The sequence below is a fragment of the Canis lupus genome, chromosome 13 (assembly GCF_003254725.2).
Source record: "Canis lupus dingo isolate Sandy chromosome 13, ASM325472v2, whole genome shotgun sequence".
NCBI lineage: Eukaryota > Metazoa > Chordata > Mammalia > Carnivora > Canidae > Canis > Canis lupus.
In genome coordinates this window covers 34,463,269-34,478,654 of record NC_064255.1, presented here as the reverse complement: position 1 = coordinate 34,478,654, position 15,386 = coordinate 34,463,269, and positions in this window count along the sequence as shown.

The window sequence follows — 15,386 nt, the reverse complement described above, 5'->3', positions numbered from 1 at the left end:
CCTGCCAGCCTCTCTAAAGCCGTGATGCTCCAATCACTCCACTCCCAATGCACAGTATGTCCTGTATGAAAAATTTTTAAGATTATTTTTCATTTTATGCAGAACTGTGAGTACAGTTCTTTCTCCCATTCCTCTGTTTCCTATAAAATAATGACATTTAAACTCTGCCAAACAATAAGAAAAATTCAAGGGAATTAAAATGTATACATAAAGAGAAAAGGAAAGCAGAGTTAGGAAAGAAAACTGCAGATCGTCATTTTGCTTGGGTGGCCAACTCAGGCACAAATATTAACACGGGACCCCTTGCCACAATAACCAGAAGCGTGGTCTTGACCCTGACCCACTACTACTGCTGCCCAAAATTGGTTGGAAATCTCAGCTTCTTCTCTTCTCCCTCATGGCTTCCTGGAGAGAAGTGAGCGTTACAGATCATTTATTTTTCCATTGAATGTGCCTTTGAACACCTCTATTTTTGGTTTTCTTTGACAGCATCACAGAGGTATGATGTACACAGGACTGCACATTTAATGGGTACAATATGAGGAGTTTGGATAGATGCAAACACCAGTGATATTATGATGACCAAGGTAACATACCTAAAAAAAAAAAAAAAAAAAAAAGGGACATAAGGGAAGTTTTGGAGGGTGTTGGATGTTTTGGTTTGGTTTTGGTGGGAAGCACACTTAACGGAAATCCACCCTCTTAATTTTGAAGTACATGGAACAGTACTGTGAAGTGCAGATGCCATGCTGTACCAGGAGCTTCTGGAGCTTGTTCATTTAGCACAGATGAAAATTTATACTCACTGAGCAATGATCCCCAGGGCCATCCCTCCAGCCCCTAAGTAGGGTCATGCTGTGCTATCCTGTGACTGGCTTATTTCACAGAGCAGGATATGCTTCTTGTTCAACCACCTTGTTACGAATGGCAGGATGCCCTTTTTATTCTTAAAGGAATTCCTTTAATTGCCAAATTTCAGGTTTATTCTTTATTCATTATCTGGTGAAATTCTCCACCTTGCAGTGTATTTTCTGAATCATCCTTGTTATAGCTCCTTTTGAGACCTTGTCTAAGGATTCCAATAACTAAGTCCTTGGAGCTTGCTCTTGTGGTCTCTTTCTGTTCCCCTTTGATGCGGTTTCTGGACATATCTGGTGAGGTTTCAAAGAGCTGTCTGACATTGCCTGTGGAACAAAGACTCAGATCTTCACCCTCCCAATAGGTAGACAGAGTGGGGTCAAGTCACCCAAGCCAACCAGGGGCTGAGGACATCTCTGTAGGCTTGTAAGACTCTTTCAAGCTTGAGAGTCATCCTGACTCATGGGTCTCAGCTGATAACCTGGTGGCTTTCCCAGGACCCATTCTCCTTCATGGATGGTGAACCCCAAGCATTATCTCTCTGCACCTTGAGATTATGCCCAGTGTTAGCCCATTTTTCAGTATTTTTATGAATCTGTTAGATCCTTGCCCTTCTCCCTTGAAGAACACCTATGCTCTGAGAGAAAGCTGAGCCTTGATATCCAAGATCTCATGAGAAGCTGGGCAGAGAGAAGTGGGCTCAGCTCCTGGCTGCCTCCACAGCCTGAAACTGTTTTTCTCTCTTCTGCCCCACAAGTGAGATTTCTCATTCAGCTGGTTTCTCAGCCTGTTAGCAACGGCCCTCTGCCGGTTCCTTTATGTGGGATTCTCATATGCTTACCCTGAGGTATGAATCAGCAAATAGACTGAAGGAAAAGCAGGTACAGAATGTGGGCTTATTTCTCCTCCGTTTCCCTTCACTCAAGAACTTCACCTTCCAAATCCCGGGTGCCACCATAGGTACCTGGCACCTTCAAACAGATCTTAGCATCTCATTCAGCCTCTCTTAGCTCCTGGTGTTTGCACTGCTCTGTGCTTCCAGCCACTCCATAGGGGCTGGAGGCAGGAGTCACCATGTAAAAATCGATACAGGGGGTGGCATTTCTGATAAACACTCCAGAAATGGGGCTGATACAGGCAGGTCATTTGGCAGCTCCAGCAAAAGAACCACAGCTGGCAGGTTGTAGGCAGAGTCAAATTATAAAATAAGTGGAGGAACATGGATAGAATGGACTCAGGAAGAGAATCGTCCAAATGACTGGAGAAGCAGCACTTCAAGGGGATTCCCAAGAGGGATGGGAAATCTAGCTGGGGGAATGATTGGTCACCATGATTCAAGGATCTTGGGTAACAAAGTTTGGGTTCCCCTCCCCACACATAAAATGGAAAATACTGAAGGAGTTTCACTGTTACCGTAAATTCTGAGACTGGTCCTATCAACAGACAGTGCAAACAGTGAAGCACCTAGTGGTCGGGGTGGGTTTGGGAAACAGGAGGTTAACATGACAGTTTATAGATGTACGTGAAGATGTGTTTTCCACCTCTCCTTCGTTCTGGTTCTGCCATGACCATCCACCCCCAAGAGGCCTGACCGAGGTGCCTGTCAGTTTTTCCTGAGCTGAATGCCACCCCTTTTCTACTCAGTACACCATTCATGACTGTTGACATCTCAGGGCATAGGAAGCTCCTCCTGGAGGGAAAGAGCTGCCCCAATCATCCATGAGAGTTGACAAAGGGCAGAGGCACATGATGAATGCTATTTCTTTCTCACCATTGCACTGATCCAACAGTGTTTGCTTTCTTTTGGGGCAATGGCTCCAGCTGGACAGCAACTGCCTGGTGAAGGAGCATCTTCCTTAGGAAAGCCAGTTCCCTGCTGGGCTAGGCTGCAGGAAGTCACACCAGGGAGCCTCCACCTTGAATAATTCCCTGGTATCCAGAGACTTGTATGTTCACAAGAGGATTTCAACAGCTTGAAGGGCCATGTGTCTCTGCCCATAGGGGCGCTCACGTTAGCTAATCACATAGGAGCACATCGCCAAATGCTGCTTTGTTAAGTCATGGCAAGAAGCAGTCTTGTCACAGTGGGGAGATGCAGGTTGATGGGCCAAGCCCATTCCCTTCCTGTAGGCAGACCTACCAATAGCTGTAAGAACTCCCAAAACCTTTGAATGTATCCACAGAAGTGGAATTACAAGTCCAGGAAGATAACCTGAGATCAGCACACTAATATTTATCTGCCCAAGTGTTTTTTTTTTTATTTTACAGTTTAATTTGTGAATCAAACTGGAAACACTTAAAGTGCCCTGCATTGGGGAGAAAGGAGGGGGAAGTAGGTGAAATAAGCTGCTGTATGACCACATACTAGACTAGCATGACAAGGATTCAAATTTGTATTTGGTAAAATAGGTGATCATATGCGACATACAGACCATATATTCATTTTACAGTGCAGATTGAGAAAATACGCATTGACTGTGTGCGTGCACGTGCGCACACACAGAGACAAAAATTTTAACATTATCCGAGGGTGATGGTGCCAATATTTGAATTTTCTCCTTACTTCACAGTGAACATGCATTTGTGCTTATAGAAAATATATGTCCACATGACTACTTGATAATATGTATATTTGCACATTATGTATTAAATTAGGACTTAAGGATAAGAAGTTTGAGAGAGACTGGTATCTTAGAAAAAACTTTTAGAAGATTATTTTGAGAGAGTGGGGGCGGGGGGGGAAGGCAGAGGGAGAGAGAATCTAAAACGGACTGAGCATGGAGCCCGTCTCGGGGCTTGATCTCATGATGGGGAGCTCATGACCTGAGTCAACCAACTGAGTCACCCAGGCGACTCTAGAAAATACACTTTTAAAGTCAGGCAGACCATTCTTAAGACTGTTGATTTCTAACTCTTGGATCTTAGATTTAAAAAAGCAGTTTATGTTTTTATTCCACAAAAATTGTGTAAGGTAGTTTTCATCCTCATTTCCAATCGACAGAACTCAGAAGCATAAAGCACCAAGCACATCACCAGTGCTCAGAATAGGGAGCTTTATTAAGGAATTATAATACCATTCCAGTTTTCTTAATGCAGGGACATGTACAGGTATGGCCCAGGCAAAGGATGCTGAGAGGACGGCCCAGCCTCAGAGGGTGATTCTGCAGTCTTTGGGGTGAGAACTCCCAGGCTCAGAGCAGCACCTTCTGGCACAAGCATTTGTCTCTGACTCTCCTCTATGTTCTAGGAGGACCAGCGCTTCTGCTCTGCAAGATCTTTTCTGCGCATGTCTGACTAGCCAGGGCACAGACAACCATCTTGCCTCCTTTAGATGAACAGAGAGGTCCCTGCTCCCCCTCATTCTTCTCTTTCATTTCTGGGAACTTCCTGAGGGCTTCAGACATTGCTTTGTCACCACATTCAAAGCACAGGCACTCAGACATGGCCCTACCCTGCATCCCCTGCATGTGCGCACATTCTGCTTCAAGTACTGCAGGAGACACTGCAGTCCAGCAATCCCCGATTTCCAGCCTGGTCCCCACTGACACTTGTAGTTGGGCATTGTTTTAAGCAATGTTTAAATTCAAACTCTGCCTAGGCTTAGCTGTATGATTTGGGGTGAGTCACTTCCTCTGGCTGGGCCTCTGCCAAATCTCAGATCTCCCCACCTGGGAGGGCCTTTATGCATCATCTTGTCCAAACTCCTCATTTTGTCAGATGAACAATCACTCCGCCCCCAGCCCAATCACCCTGTGGTCCCGAGGATCAGTCTCAGCCTACCCTCTCCCCCCTCTGGAGAAGCGGAGGCTGGGGCATCACAGGCCAGCAGAGGCGGCTGGTGACTCATGGGCATGGAGGGGGCTTCTCTGCCGAATCATCTCTATCAGAGTTGCTATGTGCCGAGCAAATTCATCACTGTGGAATCTCATGCCCCTAAGGAATTGTATTTCCGATTTTAGTTTTCTGTTACTAACATTTCTCTTGCTGATTTCATCTATGACTGGTATGTATTAGATCCTCACTCTGTGCTAATCAACTACAAGGTATGCAAATACTTTAAACCTCTAAATTATGAGATCCTCATCCTCGGGAGGAGGAAAACATTAATGTTTGGTAAGTGTAAATGTTAAGTATTAGGTACAGGGAGGGCCGGCTGTCACATAGATAGTCAGTGAGCCATAAAATGCAATGGACGATTATTATTGAAATAAGCAGCTGGAAAGCTTATGAAATCCCATTTTTCTCTTTACAAGTGAGAAGACAGACTTTTGAGAATGGGGAGTAACAGGCCTGAGGTTCGCACAGCTGAGTCTCAGGTCTAGGGTTCAGAACCTCTGTCTCCCCCAGATCCAGGGTATTGGACCTCCTTTGATGCCCTCCCTCCTTTGCTCCAAGGCTACTGTTCAATGCCTCAGTCTAGTCCCTCATTTTGGAAACTAATCTCATCTCCTGAGTTCAGTGGTGTCTGCAGATGAGGGCCTCACTACCCATGTTTGGGAGTTCCTCTGTCCTCTGGGGTCTTGAGTAGAGTGCTTGGAACAACCCTGGTGTGAGATTTGCCACAATTTGGGTCAGTTTCCATGTCAGATTATACTGTAGGTCTATTCAGAGTGAAGTGCATAGAGTAGATGTTAATAAAAGCAGTACATGGGGAAAGTTCTAAAGCAATAAAGGCCTAGATTAAGAAGATAGATCTCAAATGGTCCAACATGGTACCTCAAGGAGCTAGAGCAAGAACAAAGTGAGCCCAAAGTTAGCAGAAGGAATAAGACTAGAGCATAAATAAATGAAATACTAGAAAAAGGATGGAAATAAGAGCTGTTTAAGATAAAATTGACAAACTTGAAGCTCAGCCAAGAGATTCAAATAGATGTAATCAAAAGTGAAAGACATTACAGCTGATGCCACAGAGATAAGGATTCTCAGAGGACCCAGAGAATGGAATGGTGGGGGAGGGGAACAGGATGGTTGACAGGTAAGAAGTTTGTTATGCAAAATAACTTTAGAGCTCTGTTGTACAACATGGTACTTGTTCTTCACAATACAGTATATGGCGTACTTAAAAATGCGTTAAGAAGATCCATCTCACATTAAGTGTTCTTGCCAAAACACACAAAAACCTACAAAAGGGCACAAGGGAATTTTTGGAGGTGATGGGTAGGTTTTGTACCTTTGTTGTGATGACGGTATCACAGGTGTTCGCATGAGTCCAAGCTCATCAAAATGTATATACACTAGAGTTATGCAGGTTTCTGTAGAGCAGGTTACCACAATAAAGCAAATAATTTGCTAAATAAACGAGCCAATGAATGAACATCTTGACTTCCATACATCAGACTGAACTCAGGGTAGTCAGAGGGCCAAAAGGCAGCTCAGTGACTCAGTAGGAAGGCCAGACTCTGGCACCAAACAGACTGGTCTTCAAATTCTGGCTTTGACTGAGACTAACTGTTTTAAGTCTGTTTCTTCTTAAAGGAGGGTAATAAGGGGCTCTTGGGTGGCTCAGTCTATTAAGCGACCATCTCTTGATTTCAGCTCAGGTCATGATCTCAGGGTTGTGGGATCAGCATGGAGCCCCACATGGGGGTGGGGGGAGGCGCTAAGTGAGGAGTCTTCTTGAAGATTCTCTCCCTCTGTCCCACTTGTGCATATACATATGCATGCCCTTTAAAAATAAATAGATCTTAAAAATAAAAGGGTAATAGTTCTTACTTGCATGGTTGTTGGGAGGATAAATGTTATCTCTTGTTCATATTATTCTCTTAGGATAAATGATGAGTTAAGATCTAGTCAACAGCCCTGCCTTGAGTTGACTGGTCCATTGGAGAGGCAGGGAAAGGGGACATGGGATGCGAGGACCTTCTGTAGGCCCTTTCCAGATGTTTAGTCTCTGGATCCTCAGAAATATAAGCAAACAAGCACAGGTGGATGTTGGTGCAAGGCTGCCTTGTGGGGGCAGCTGAGTCACTCTGGTTTAGATGTGGAGGCTGGATTCCACTGGGATAGGCAATCTAGGAGTAGAAAAAAAAAAAAAACGTGGGCTGGCTTTGTTGCATTTTCTAAATTGTGTTATTTCCATTGAGTTCTATTCCAGTGAATCCTGAGAGACCCTCTGCTCTCAGGACCACAGCCAGACTTGGTAGAGGAACCTGGAGAGGACAGCATGGCTGCCTCTTCCTGGGCATGCAGCACCCTCTAGTGGCGTGGGGCCCAAGTATTCACTCCATGGTCCTTCATGCAGGTATTCCTGATGAAGGGATGTTCTGGAGACTGCCATCATCTAAGCTATCCTGCTTCCCTTGGGAACCTGTAGCTCTAAGATGCTAAGCAGGACAAGGGGAGCCTCCTGTCATGTAAACATGGGCTCATGTAATAGATCTGGGCTAACTTGCAGGATAACTTGCACTTATTTGCCTGAGCAATTTGAGTCTGTTTCTTCAGAATTAGATCTGGAGATTCAAGAGGGCAGATAATGTATGGTGGAAGTAGCCTGAGGAAATCCAATAGATTTTGGCACCTAGCTTCACATTAAAAAAATTAGTTACATTAACTTCAATATTTTCCTTTCTCTACTAGATGAAATTGGCTAAAGCTCCCCCCCCCCCCACCCAAAGTGAAGGGTCTATTCTCTTGAGAGATGTCAGTTGAGTGCTGAAGAGTGGTAGGTTCACAGGTCTCTAAAACTTTGTCCTACCCTCCAGGAGCTCATAAACCCAAGAAGAGAAGGAGCAAGGCAAGAAAACTTATTTCAAGATAGTTGCATGGAAGTTAACATCCCATACTTGCTTCACAGATAGGAAAGGAGTGATGGTTCTAACAACCAGACCCAAGCCATAGGGCACATCAGGGAGGGAGGGGGCAGTAAAGTCATGTGAGCAAAGTAGCCTAGGGGTTAACCAGAATGCTTGCAAGTCTACTGCACCTCGAGAAGAACAGTTAGGAAGTAGAAATAAGTATGCCATACCCTCTCTGACCCACTATCACACTTCTAAGAAGTCATTCTAGGCAAATAACAGTTCTTAAGTTCATAACCAGAAAAAAAGTCATCTAACAGGACTTTATAAAGAAGATGAAAGGCTAGAAGTAATCTAACGGTAAGCAGAATTATATTTGTCAGGCAGATTATGCAGCCACATAAAAGTAGAATTAGGAGGATACTAAAAGTGGAGGAATATACACAATTAGGTACAAATATAAGAGCAGACTGTAAAGCTGCACCTGTTTGCATCTAAGGATATACACATGGAAAAAACTAATGCATCAGGACAATGATTTGGGATGTTAGTATCTTATGCTAACAAGAAAGTGATTGTACTTATACATGAAGGTGTACATGTATTTTTATGTGAAGATCTTAATCCTAATACATGATGAATAAAAAAGATAGTTTATTCCCAGTTGTGCAAAAGTGAGGGCAAAATGTGATGTGACTTCAGAATGGCAAACTCTCTTCCAGGTGGGGAGCTTTGTGTGGACACCTCAGAGTTGGCTTCTCTGTTGAATAGCCTCTATCAGAGTTGTGGTGTGTCGAGCAAATTCATCACTGTGGAATCTCATACCCCCAAGGAATTGTATTTCCGATTTTAGTTTTCTGTTACCAACACTTCTCTTGCTGATTCCATCTATGACTAGTATGTATTAGATCCTTACTCTGTGCTAATCAACTATAAGGAATGTGAATACTTTAAACCTCTAAATTATGAGATCCTCATCCTTGGGAGGAGGAAAACATTAATGTTTGGTAAGTGTAGATGTTAAGAATTAGGTACAGGGATGGCCAGCTGTCACATAGCTAGTCAGTGGGCCATAAAATGTAATGGACAATCATTGAAATAAGCAGCTGGAAAGCTTATGAAATCCTATTTTTTCCTTGACAAGACTGACTTTTGAGAATGGGGAGTAACAGGCCTGAGGTTTGCACAGCTGAGTCTCAGGTCTAGGGACATCTATGGAGGGGTGTAAGAGTGCCTGAATAGACTCTGGAATTCATCCAGAGACTTATAGGGAAGATGTGGGGGGACAAGCAGATAACAGGTCCCACAAAGCTATGCTTATGTCAATGATCAAGAACTCAGATTTGGTTGAGAACAGCATTACCTAGAAGCCACCTCTTCAGCATCTTCACTAAAATGCATATGGCAATAAATAAAACCTCATATGGATTTTATGCTCCAATTTCATGCTTGTGACACTGGAAAAAGTTCAGTAAGCAAATAAAAGAAATTCAGCTGAATTTTATTGAGTTAGCTGACTCAGCAGCAGCCTGAATTTTGGATTGCACACCCATAAGTTTGTCTTTTATGTTTTTTTTTTTTTCCAATTTTCACTGGGGCCATAAACCTGACAGGGGATGGGAAATGTAAAACAGTCAAGGCTGTTCTGTGTCCCAGAGGGTGCTTCTTTTCCAAGTGTTCCAACATAAAATGCTGGATGTCCATGGTGGTAGGGGTGGTGCTTGAGTATTGTGCAACAGGTGCCAAGGCTCAGCACATAGGTAAGGGGGGACTAATTATGTAATGAGGAAAGAAAACCCAAGGCTCGAATTAGGGTGGTTGTGCAAGATGTAGGTTCATATTGTCCCTTGAGGATGCGTGGTGCCACTACTCCAACAAGTCTGGGTCTAGGTCTACTTGTTCCAAAATCCAGGCCTCCTGAAGTCCCTAAAACTTCTTGTCCAATACTGAAGTGTTGCTTCAGTGCCTTCAGATCAGAGGCAAAGAAGGATCGTTCCCACTCTGAAAGATTGTCTGCCTCAAAGACCATAGCAAAGGTCAAGTGGCCCCAATTCAGCCATTGGCATAGTGACCAAGAAGTACTGGTAACCCCCCGGCTTAGCCTTGACAGAAGTCCACTCCTCACAGTGGGTGAGAGTCCTGCATTTTCCACGGCACCCAGTGCCCTTAAAAATTTTTTTACCATAAGAGATTATAGCAGGAGGACTAAAGTGAGTTATAATTTCCAGAGGTATCATTGATTGGGCAAATATTACCTACTGTGTCAAACCTGTTAGATGCTGTGTAGACCAAAGAAGGTATTTCTATTAGTTGATATGATAAACACTCTGCATCTGAGGTTGAAAAGAAAAAAAAATACCCAATGTTGGTTCTTTCCTGGGAGGACTTCTTGATCTAGAAGACAGTGACCAGCTACTGTAATTTAATGAATTTAAAGGTTGTAAGTGCTCTGATGGCCCTCTGGGTTACTCTATGGAAGCCCAGAGCAAGAGCACGCAAGCCCCTTGGGGAAGAAGGTACAAGCCCAGAATGCTTCTTGGAAGAGAGGACATTTGAGTTCAGGATTTAGCTCAGGATTTCTCAATTTGGGCACTGATAGTTTTGGCTGGATACATCTTTGTTGTAGGGAAACTGTCCTGTGCATTGTAGGATGTTTACCAATACCCCTGGCCTCTACCCAGTAACAGAAACCAAAAGTAGCTCCAGACATTGCCTCACGTCCCCCGCTGAGCCACTGGGGCTGCCCTCTTATGGAGTCTTTAAACAAAAGAATTGGATTTCAGAAAGGCCACCCTGCTGGTCTGTGGCTCGTAGGGCAGAGGCAGCAGCTGATGGTGGTGTCTCCACCCAACTCAACTTCTGATTAGACCAGAAATCATGGGCCAACCCCTAGGCTGATCTTCCTCCAAACAGCACACCCACAAAGCAGCCACAGGGAGGCCCTGGGTCTTACTTTGCTAGGTGCATATCATGATGGGTGTCAGATCCCAAAGAGTCGTGGGATTCCTCGTACAGTGGGAGCAGCACATGAGTGAAGGGATTTTGAAAAACAAAGATCCAGATTTTGGTTCAAGTGAGTTTCCATTGGAGAGCTGAGATTCAAGGAAGTTTTGGAGCTAGAAGTAGAAGCCATCAACTGACCCACTGTATGTGAGTGAGCTGTGAGAAGAGAGGGGCTCAGGTAGCTAGTATCCTCAAAGACTGTCCCCCAGCAGTGCATAGGTTCCATTCTCTGGAAGAGGATTTCCATTTCCCTGGAGTAACAATACAAGTAAAATAAGTGGTGTGGAATGGACACCTGGCATACATTCCATTTCACTTATTCTGAGTGCATACAGTGGGGGCATTAACAATAGCAGGACAAAGATTGTGGGCCATGAGGAACTGGTTAGCTAATGCTTTGATTTCATGTAGCACAGGATAGTGATTTCTTGCTTAAAAGGGGACATCAGATGGAGAGAATTATAATTGTTCATTGAGCTATTACTATGTGACATCCTTGTCTGAGCATTAGGAGACCCTCTGCCAAACCCTCAACTCTTTAAAGACGCAACTTTCCCAAGACCACAACTAACAGGGGACTTGAGTGGGACTGACTCTAGAACCACCCCCCCACCACCACCACCCCACTTCCCCGCCCCACTCAACCCCAGTTGAGTACTATTGGCCAGTACTATTTCCTTCCATTATCCTGAGACATTTCAAGGTCTGGTAAAATTACTGATATTTAAAGCCTTTTGTTGAAATAAAACTGATTCTTAGATCAGAATCACCTGGAGGATTTGTTCAAACAGACTGAAATTTCTGAAGGGTGGAGCCCAGCATTCAAAGTGATGCTGCAGGTCCAAGGATTTTTAAATAGCCTATTTGAAGTTTTATATGGTATCTACATCGGAAGAGTAGGTGAGGTGTGTATTTGGATGAAGAGCTCTTAGAAGTCCCCACACAGTTTAACCCCTGGATCCTGGTTGCTCATGGCTGACTTAATCAGCAGCCCCATCTCCTATTCTTAGCCTGTGCATTAATGTGCATTATTCATGGTTATCAAGTTGGATAACTGTGGTTGAAGGCCTTCTATTTTTACAATAATTAAAGGGTTTAGGAGAAAATAAGTTTAGTTGCTTATATGCCCTCAAGTAGCCTTGTGGGGTGGGGGGCAAAATGCAAAGGGAATCATCGTGCTGGAGACCCTGTCCATGGTGCTGAGGGGCAGGTCATGATTTTCAGTTCAGACACCTCACAGCCCCAGGCAGGGATAGAATAGGGTAGCCTGCATTTTCCTTACAGCCTCTGATGCTCAGGTGTCAGCCAACTCTAGCAGAACAGGAAGGGAAGGGGAAAGGGGATTGGGCCTGTGACAGCAGGAGCAGCAAGGCTTAGCTCTTCAGCTTCAAGTGCACGGGATAGATGACCCAGAAATGCCCAGCATGGATGCTAGCACAAGGTCATTGGCCATCCTGCACGATGGAGACCCCTCTGCTTCTCTCATCCTTGTCAGAGTGCTGAACCAGGGGATTCAGGACAGCCTAAACCTGTGAACTTTGAACAAAATAAGTTTATTTAAACCTAGCTGTGGAATCTGAGACCATAACCATTAGCCTCATCTAGAAGTTGGCAATTATAGTCCCTGCCTCAGAGTTAATGTGAGGATTAAGTAACAAATATAGCTGACACATATTATAATCCTTTGTCTGCTACCCTGGGGAACTACCGATGTTTGTATGCGCATAATGGCATCATCTGTATCCTGAGAAAATGACTTATTCCCAGAAGCTAGCCCACAGCTTATCATGCCATAGCTCTCAGGATATTCCTAAAAGTTCTTTAATGCCTACAGCTTCAGCTGTACTATACAGCTTCTCAGACTTTGCTGTACATGCAAATTATGTGGGTATCTTGTTAAAATGCCCTCACTATTCAAAGTATGGTCCATGGACCAGGAGCACTGGCATCACATGGGAATTTGTTAGAAATGTAGAATCTCAGGATCTAGCTTGACCTGTTGAAGCAGAATCCGTCTCTACCTAGCTCCACAGGTGATTTGTATGCATGTTAAAGCCTGAGAAGCCCTGGCTCAGAGAGGACTGCTAGGAAACATGCTCCGGTCAGGGTTTTAGAGGCATGCTATTCCTTGGCTCATTGTGAGTGTGGTCCTCTCTCCAAGATAGTATTGTGAGATGTGAAGTAAATTATTTCTTAGCGCCTACTGTCAGATTATTTTTCTGTGATTTGAATTCAACCATAAGAAATAAGTACTGCATTCTACAGGGGAGCAGGTGGGAGTTCGTGACTCTGGGACCTTAGACAGGTAGTGTTAGCTTTTCCAATGACTGGGCTGGATCAGACCCCAGATCTGTCTTCCCAATATGTTTTAGTGCTCCTTTGATCAGCAGCATCACATGGAAGACCTTCACATCTGCCCAAGTCACTACTCAGACAACCTACTTTGTATCTTCTTCCAAGCAGATAAAATATTCTAGCACAGTGTCATTGCATACTAATAACGAAGTGATTTCTCTGAGCTTTTAACGATGAAAATTTACAGTGAACTGAAGGAAACTAGAGCATCTCCACATGACTTTCCCCCCCCCGGGTCTCACCCCTGAGGTAGACAGTCCCTGGATCCCAAGGTGCTAAAAAGTGAGGGTGATGAATTTCTTTCTTGATGTCAGCCTTCTGCGCGGAAGATGGGGAGATCTAGGTAGACCCTCAGAACGGGAGGGTGCCTGGAAAGATCAGGGGGTATGGACAGAGGAAAGTTCTAAACATGCATCCTAGCTGGCCAGGTGATCCTGGTGAAGAGACTCCATGAGCCCCCTTCTCTCTGGGATTAAGGAGAGTATTTCCCTCATATTTGCATAGATCTGTTTAGCTTTTAGAGTTCTACATTCATATCTGGTTTCATCGTCTTACTGAATTCATGAGTAAAGCATGTTAGAAATTCTGTTTTGTTTCTACAGTGGAGAAAACGGGGGTTCAGAATCTTCCCCTTACCATGTTGTCTGATGTCATTTACAGCATCAGTATCCAGAAAATATTTATACAAGCAAGTCTGAAAGCATTTCCAATCCCTTTGTTACAAGTGTAAACCTGAGATGTGGGAGGTCAAGGGACCATTCTAGCTAATTTCTTTAAATTCAGAGTTATGTAACCTTAAAATTAACCCCCTAAGTCAGTTGTACATACCTCAAAATGAAAGGTTTGAGTTCGAGGTATTTGTTTTGAGCCACAATCTCTGCCAATACCAAGGACTAACCTGGCCATGTGGCACTGTAAGGCCCTGTCCTATTCTCCCAGCTGAAAGGGTCTGTCCAGTTTCTAATAGGGAGACAGAGCCAGGACTCACTATGAATAGCCAAAATATTTTTGCAACATTTTGCTTTACCAGCCCCCAATAATGTCCACGTCCAGGACTGTGACAGCAATGGTAAGCTCTGAATTTCAGACTCCAATAATACAATACAGCTTAAAGTGACTCACTCAAGTTACAAAGTAGGTTAGAGCTCCAAACTGAGCAAAGCTGTTCTGAATCCATGTGTCTGTACTAGGGTTTCTCAAAGGATATACAAACTGATCACCTGCAGAGAATGATTAAGTGTTGCTTGGATTACTGATCCTTGGATTCATACAAGATAATCAAGATCTCATCTTGGGGCATGGGATCTGCATCTTATTTTTAGCTATTTTGAGAATCTCAATATAATTAATGTAGTGTTATATTGGTTTCAGGTACACAATATAGTGATTAAACATCCTATACATTGCCCAGTGCTTATCATAAATGTGCTCCTAATCCCCTTCACCTATTTTACCCATCCCCTCACCAACCTCCCCCACCTTAACTACCAGTTTGTTCTGTAGTTAAGAGTCTTCTCCCCCATTTGTTCACTTGTTTAAATTCCACATGAGCAAAATCAAAGTATTGGTCTTTCTTGGACTTGTTTCACTTAGGATTATACCCTCTAAGTCTGTCCATGCTGTTGCAAATGGACAGATTTCATTCTTCCCTATGGCTGAATAATATTCCATCTACCATCTAGCTTACATAATTTGGATATTGTAGATAATGCTGCGATTAACATAGGGGGGCATTGTATCTCTTCAGATTAGTGTTTTTGTGTTCTTTGGGTGAATGCTCAAATAGTGGAATCACCGGATCATATGGTAGCTTTACTTTTAACTTTTTGAGGAACCTCTAAACCATTCCTACAGTGGCTGCACCAGTTTGCATTCCCACCCATAGTACATGAGGGTTCCTTTTTCTCCACAACTTCAACACTTGTTTCTTCTGTTTTTAATTTTAGTCATTCTGACAGGTGTGAGGTAGTATCTCTGGTTTAGGATTCGTATTTCCCTGATGAGTGATGTTAAGCATCTTTCCATGTGTCTGTTTGCCATCTGCAGGTCTTAGGAAAAATGTCTGTCCATTCTAAAATTGGATTATTTGGTGTTTTGGTGTTGAGTTGTAGAAGTTCTATATTTTGGATGTTAACCTCTTAGTGGATGTATCATTCTTAAGTTTCTAAGATATTTGCAAATGATAGATCTTCTCCCATATGATGGGTTATAGTTTTGTTGGTTTCCTCTGCTGTGCCAAAGCTTTTTATTTTGGTATAGTCCCAATAATTTAATTTTGCTTTTGTTTCCCTTGCCAAAGGAGATCTATATAGAAAAGTATTTTTATGACTGATGTCCAAGAGATTACTGCCTATGTTTTCTTCTGGGAATTTTATGGTTTTAGGCCTCCTGTTTAGGTCTGTAATCAATTTTATTTTTGTGTGTGGCATAAGAAAG